The sequence below is a fragment of the Gymnogyps californianus genome, chromosome 1 (assembly GCF_018139145.2).
Source record: "Gymnogyps californianus isolate 813 chromosome 1, ASM1813914v2, whole genome shotgun sequence".
Classification (NCBI taxonomy): domain Eukaryota; kingdom Metazoa; phylum Chordata; class Aves; order Accipitriformes; family Cathartidae; genus Gymnogyps; species Gymnogyps californianus.
The window spans coordinates 162,965,785-162,972,260 of NC_059471.1; positions in this window are offsets into that span (position 1 = coordinate 162,965,785).

The window sequence follows — 6,476 nt, forward strand, 5'->3', positions numbered from 1 at the left end:
CTGGGCAGAGGTCCTGTGGACAGCTAGCTCCTGGGGCTTCCAGGAAAGCCCTGAGCGCAGCTCGGGACCTCTGCACCATGTCTCATCCAGCCGCACCCCTTTCTCCCCAGGATGGGAGGGGACGGGGCCCATCCATTCCAAATAACCTCTTTCCCTCTGCAGCTCCCACTTCTCTGCGGTTCCCCCTCCAGGCAGGGGTGGTGTTTCCTGAAAGCAGATCCAGGTGCAGCAAGGACAAGAGCAGGGATCAGATGAGATGACAGCTCCAGCTGACTCCTTCCCCACGGCAACAGTCCTGGCCCTGGCAGCTCCTGAGACTGCCCCTGTCAGGGGTGCTCCTCTCTGCAGTTTAGCTTATGGATGGCAGCACCCCAGAAAACTCCTACTTTTTCCTGAGAGCCTCGGGAGGCACAGACATAGCAGAGTGTCCCAGAAGTAGGGTTATTTGTTACCATCTGGATTAATCCTCCCAAAAATGACGTTTACCCAGGGCTGGGATGGAAATCTCTAAACCCACATGCTAGAGTAGATTTGGCTTGCTTGGAACCGGAAAAATACTCAGTGCTGGAGGTGCTCTTTGGTGTATTTCCCTTGTTCTCTGTGGATTTCCTCTGTCTGCCTTAGCTGTGGGTTTTCGGTAGTGCTGGGGCCCTCCAGGCAGGCGGTCGGGAAGGATGAAGAGCTGCATAGTTTCTCTAATTGAATACCAAGGCACGCTCCCCCGTCTGTACCCCAGCAAAGCTCAGAGGCAGAGAGGGAAAGTCCCACTTCCGCGGGAGCGAGATGGCCTGTTTTTCCCAGCCAAACAGCTTGAGGATAACTGCAACATGGCTGGATGTTGCCCCTGGGAGCTGTGGTGGGGATTCAATACAGAAGCAGTATTTCAAAAGAAGCTCTCGGCAGGCTGGATCTTCTCCTGTTTGAGACCATTTCATATCTTGGCTTCTGGGGATCAGCGGCAGCCAAACTGCCCAGGCTTCTCAGGGGATTGGTTGTTGTCTTTCAGCCCACATGCCTTCCCCAGGCTCAGCTGACTCCTGTATCTCCATCGGGCTCTGACCTCTTGGGCCATGATGCTGCAGGATCCCTGTTCCTGCCAGGGGCCACATCATTCCCAGGAGAGGTGAGTGAGCCTGGGAAGGGAAGGGATGGCCGAGGGACAGCTGAGGTCCTTACAGCCAGCCTATCCATTTTGAGAAGGAAGTGGCCGGAGGAGCGTATATCTTCCTTGCTGTCCCACCCAACAGTCTCTCACGGACCCTGGCAGAGGCCCAGCAACTGCTGGCCTTGGATTTCCCTATCCTGCTTTAAACGCCATGGTTTATTGCTGCTCTTGGCATCTCCTGGGCTCTGCCTCCTGCCAAGGCTTGTTCAGAGAGCTCCCAAAGCCGGCTCTGCCCAGGCTCCCAGAGCGTTTCCAGAGCAGGGAAATGCACAAAGGCAGCTCTAGGTGTCCTTCCTGCCCAGGGCAGCACAACTTCTAGTGATCCCAAGAGCCTTTCTCACGTTTTCTCCCTGCCTAGCACCTAGTTTTCTGGCAAATGGCACCTCACAAGGAAAGGCCACGTGCAGAGGAGCAGAGCTGTAGTGAGCCCGGCTGCCACGTGAGCACCCCGAGAAGGGGGAGATGTCTTGGCGGGGAGGGGTGGGAAAGCAAAGCTCATTAGCTTTTTGGCACTCATTTTGGGGGATTAATTTTTAGAAAGCCTTTCGCCTCAGGCAGGAGGTGCAGGCGGTTCCTTCCATTGAACTGCAGCGCTCGCTCAGGGCATCCCGGCACTGCTCCTCCACATAGGGAGGCAGGCATGCATGTACACATACACAGACACGTGTATGCATGCAATACCCTGCCCGGGGAAGGGGCAGCCCCTTCAGAGGTGGGAAGGGGACTCGGTGCAAGGCCTCATCAAGCCTGCGTGTCTGTGCCCCACGCTGATACCATCAAAAGTACCCAAAGTGTTGCACGCCCATGTTTCAGGCGCCAGGCAGGGTCTTTAGCCAATGCAGAGCCCCAGTCCCACTTTCACCACCCTCAGCTGTCCACCCTCCCATGCTGGCTTCGTCACTCCTTCTCCCACCTCCTTTTCTTTCAAAGTAATATCTGCTGTGGATGCAGACACCCCTGGTCTGGCCACAGCCTTCCCTGCTGCTGCCGTTCTGGGTGTCCTTACAGCTCCGTAGATGCCCGCTGCCACTAGCAGCAACATCTCGGCCCCGTAGAAGACAAGGTGCTGGGATGCGGGGCAAGCATCCTTTCAGAAAGGCCATGGTGAAACTCAGTCTGCAGGCCCCTGCCAAGGTGAAAAAAATTCCCTATCGAGCCCAATGCAGTACGCAAATAAATAGTTAAATCTGGAAGCTGTCAGTGGAGTGTACAAGAACAAAAAAAATTACAGATGTCTGCAAAGAGGCAGTGACTGACCTCTGGCAAAGGGTCTGCTTGGATAAAAGAAGAAAGAGGAAACCACTTGCCAAGCTGGGTTTGGTGCAAGAACCAAACCCTGTGGGTGGGCCTGGAGCCTCCACACAGACCATGAGGAGCAGGTCTGATCTGTGGGACCTGCAGCAGAAGACATCCCCCTGTGAGGTGATGTGGGAATTCCCGAATAATGGCTGTGCTGCTAAGGTGAATGGTCTTGGGTGACTGAAGAAAAGAAAGATGTTTCAAGAGCAGCAGGATTTGTAAAGCTTCTAGAGATTTCTACAGGCTTTTGTCCTTATTTCCAGATACACTTCAGGGGAGTAACCTACCGTGTCTGTCACCAAAGTCCCCTCTATTGCTGGCTTCTGCCTGTCCCCTCACTACTGCCTGCCAGGGGCAGCACGTGCTTTGGGGTGTTTGCTGCCAATGCACATGCCCCAGATCAAACAGAACAAATAACAGCAGGTTTCCTCTCTGAGGAGGCATTAAATGGACTCTCTTCTTCCTAGCTTATCTGTCAAATACAAAAAGATATTTAAATATATTTATCCCTTTGCCAAGGTGGGCAGCATGTTCTGGGGAGGGAGGAGTGGATGGATGGATGGATAGATAATACTGTTGTGTAAGCTTTGTGTCCTTTGAAAATCAGACAAAAGTGGTTTTTATTTTCTAAGAGGACACATTCCATTAGATCATCAAGCCAAGCTTTCATCTCATTGGAGGAAGCTGAGAGAACAGCAATTAGTAATAATAACCAATAATGCCTTTCTTTGGTCAAATGTCACTGCTGCTGGTGGGTTCCCCATGAGCTGTGCTTTCAGATGCACATAAGAAACAACTAAGTTCCCTTCTGTAATGGTGGCCACAGAAATCGGTGTGCAGCCAGGTGCCACCACCAAGTACAAGACCCACAGCAACAATCTGCAGGAGTTTCTGACTGAGGAGGCACCCAGGTGTGCCACTGTGTCTTGTTTTGGGTCTGAGGCTGGCTGCAAGACACCAGCAGGAGCGGAGGCAGTGGAAAGGCAGTTCCAGAAGCGCTGCGGATGTGGCCCTGTGAAGGAGCTGAGGGAGCACTCCTGGAGCTGAGGGAAAGACGGCAACTTGGAGAGATGCACAAAGAGCCCCCTCGCCCAGCTCCTTGTAACAAACAGGGTTGTATCAGAGGTCTGAATGTCCGAAACGATTCTTTGGGGTCTCAGACTGCCAGGAAGGCTGTACCTACCGATAACACCTGAGCAGTGGTGCTCTGCAGTTCCTGGTGTGCTTCGGGCCTGATAGCAGACCTCTGTAGTGAGATCCCTCTAAAGACAGGAGTAGAATTAGGGGTTTTAAAAGAGACATTTACATGCTCTGGTACCAACAGAAGTATCTGAGCACTGCAGAGAGGCGAAGGGGTTGGGGTGGGGAGGGGAAGCAAAGGACAAGAATTTGGTTGTGCTTAAAAAAAAGGCAACTCTTTGGAATGAAAATCTAAAAGGAGGGAGAGCATGGACCAAGGCAAACGTTGAAGGACCCCGCTCCTCCCCTTGGGACTGCGTGCAGCCGTGGCACTGCTGAACACGCTCCTCGGGCAAATGTGCCAAGGGGCCCAGCCAGAACTGCTGAGCAGTGTGGGTAGCTGCACCACAAGACCTACAGAAAAGACACTGAAGGAAGCCCTGGCCTCTGCCATTTAAATTGGTGTTCCTGGAGTTAGGCCCTCTCTGTCGCATTAGGTGCCCCCTTCTGTGTGCCACCCACTTAGGGCTAGTGTAAGCTGACTATGCCTGGTTGAGTCTGTGAGAAAATGTGCTGTTAAGGGCTGACTGGGCTTCTGAGTGATGGAGCAGAGCTGCTGAGACCTCCACTAACATGGGATTACAATAATAATAAATAACGATTTGATAACAGTGCAGCCAGCCCAAATGATGCAATCTGTGGCCATGCCTGCAGCTTTCCAGAGGCAACATTTCAACTCCATTCACTAAAGCAGCTCAAATGCTCTCCGTGGCAGGGATGCAAGGGCAGATGGACACTCCTCACTGCTATGACTCTACTCCATAGTACAGTTTCTGCTTCCCTGGGGCTCGAAGTCAGCACAGTGTTGATGCATCCTGCTAGTGATGTTACACAAGCTCTTCTCCTGGGCAGGAGCTCATTTTTCAGGGATTATGAATCAAGAAGGACACACAGTGTTGGCAGGAGACTTTGTGGACATGGCAAACACAAGATGAGATATGCGCTCTCAGATCTCTAGACAAAAACTTACAGATGTCCCTTGCAGGCTAATAATTCAAAATGCTAAGTGACAATTTAGATGATCTTTAAGGTCCCTTCCAACCCAAGCCATTCTAGGATTCTATGAATTTCCTCTCAATGAACTTCATTTTCTGAAGCCATAAATGTCAGTCAATTGCTGCAGCAGCTCCTGCGAAGTCCTTTGGTCCCTCCAGACATGCAGTCAGATGTTTGTCCTGCTTTCAGGACAAGTTTGAATCTGGGGCAATACCAGGAGGTCCAGCTGCACCTGGCACTGGGCAGCTACCACGTTCCCAGTCACTTTACCTTGCCATCATTTGATGAGAAGCAGACCTAGGCATATATGACAGTAGCTCTCACAAACATTAGTGACGCCTGGCAAGACCGAGTGACCCCACTCTGCTTGCTTTGACCAGCCAGAACGGACCAGAAGATTTCAGGAAAGGACATGGACTTCCTGGCTGGCAGGCTGTGCTCCAGGAGAGAGAGATGTGATCGTTTCTCTTGCTCCCAGCAGCCAGCATGCACTGACCATCTGCAGGGTCTGTCTGCTGGCTCCAGCTTTGGGTGAGTGGAGGACACCGTCTCACCGGAAGACCGCCTAGGGTTAGTAGGGGACTATTCTCCCTGAATGGCTTCGCCACCGATGGTTATCACCGGCTGTTTTCTTACGTTCTCTCTGGGAAACGGGGGGAGCAAACCACAAGGAAAATCCCAAGAGGTTGTAATGTAGTTGTATCATAATAAGAATTCTACCAAAGCATCTACTGTGTGATTTCTGAGCCTGATTAGATTGGGATCTAGATCATGAAACTTCCCCAGCTAATCTGAAATTCCCAACCACCCAACCTGGCTAGGTAATTCTTTCATTTTGGTTTCTATTCGGTTAAATCAAATGCATTTCCTTACAGGACCAAACACCATGCTACAGGGAGCGAGCAAAACCCTATCACTTTTTAAGACTCTAAATGCTGGGCCAGTGAAATGCTTCACTTTAGGCACAAGAAAAGTCCTAATGACTTCACTCAGGCCACTTCCATGCTTAGAGCCATGCATGGTTTTGCTGGGCTGTCCCCAATAGCTGGGGCTCACAGACCAGCATTGGAATACCTGGTTCCTATCAACTCACACTGGCGCTGTAAGGCTGAGCCTGGCAAAATGGACAGGAGCAAACTGAGAAACAAAGACACTTCTGTTCTAATTATCAGACCCAGCAAAAGAGAAGACCCCGGCACGTGTTAGATGCTCCTTCCCACACCAGATCCTGATAAAGAAGATCAGAGCTTTATCCTCCTCTCTCCAATCCATCCCTCCATGCTAAAAACTTCCCTAACAGGAGAGGAGGGGCTTTGCATGCTCAAGATCTTACTTAATCAGCTGGTAACGGTATTTGCAGGATACATGAACTCTCTTGCCTTACATCACTGCTCTGAGAGGAGGCTGTCAGCTTTCTGATGAAACTCTGTGTCACTTATGAAGAGAAATTCTGCATTTTGGGGATGATGCACACTTGATAAGAAAGATGCCTTACGCTGTTATCAATATTGACTTAGGAGGGACACAAAGTAAGTGTTGCATCATATACAAATATTGTTACTCTCTGCATCTCAGAGCTGAAAAGTTAGCAGGCAGATACACACAGCGTGTGTATCTCCACGGGGCAGACTGCACAGCTCGGAGCTCCTCAGAGCCTCCCGAGAGCCCTTCAGAGGATCCCTTTGCTGTTGCGTTTGCAGCCGACATGTGTAACCCTGACAGCGTGCACGCTTGCTTCCCCCCCCCCCCCCCATGTGTATATTTGTTATAACACCTT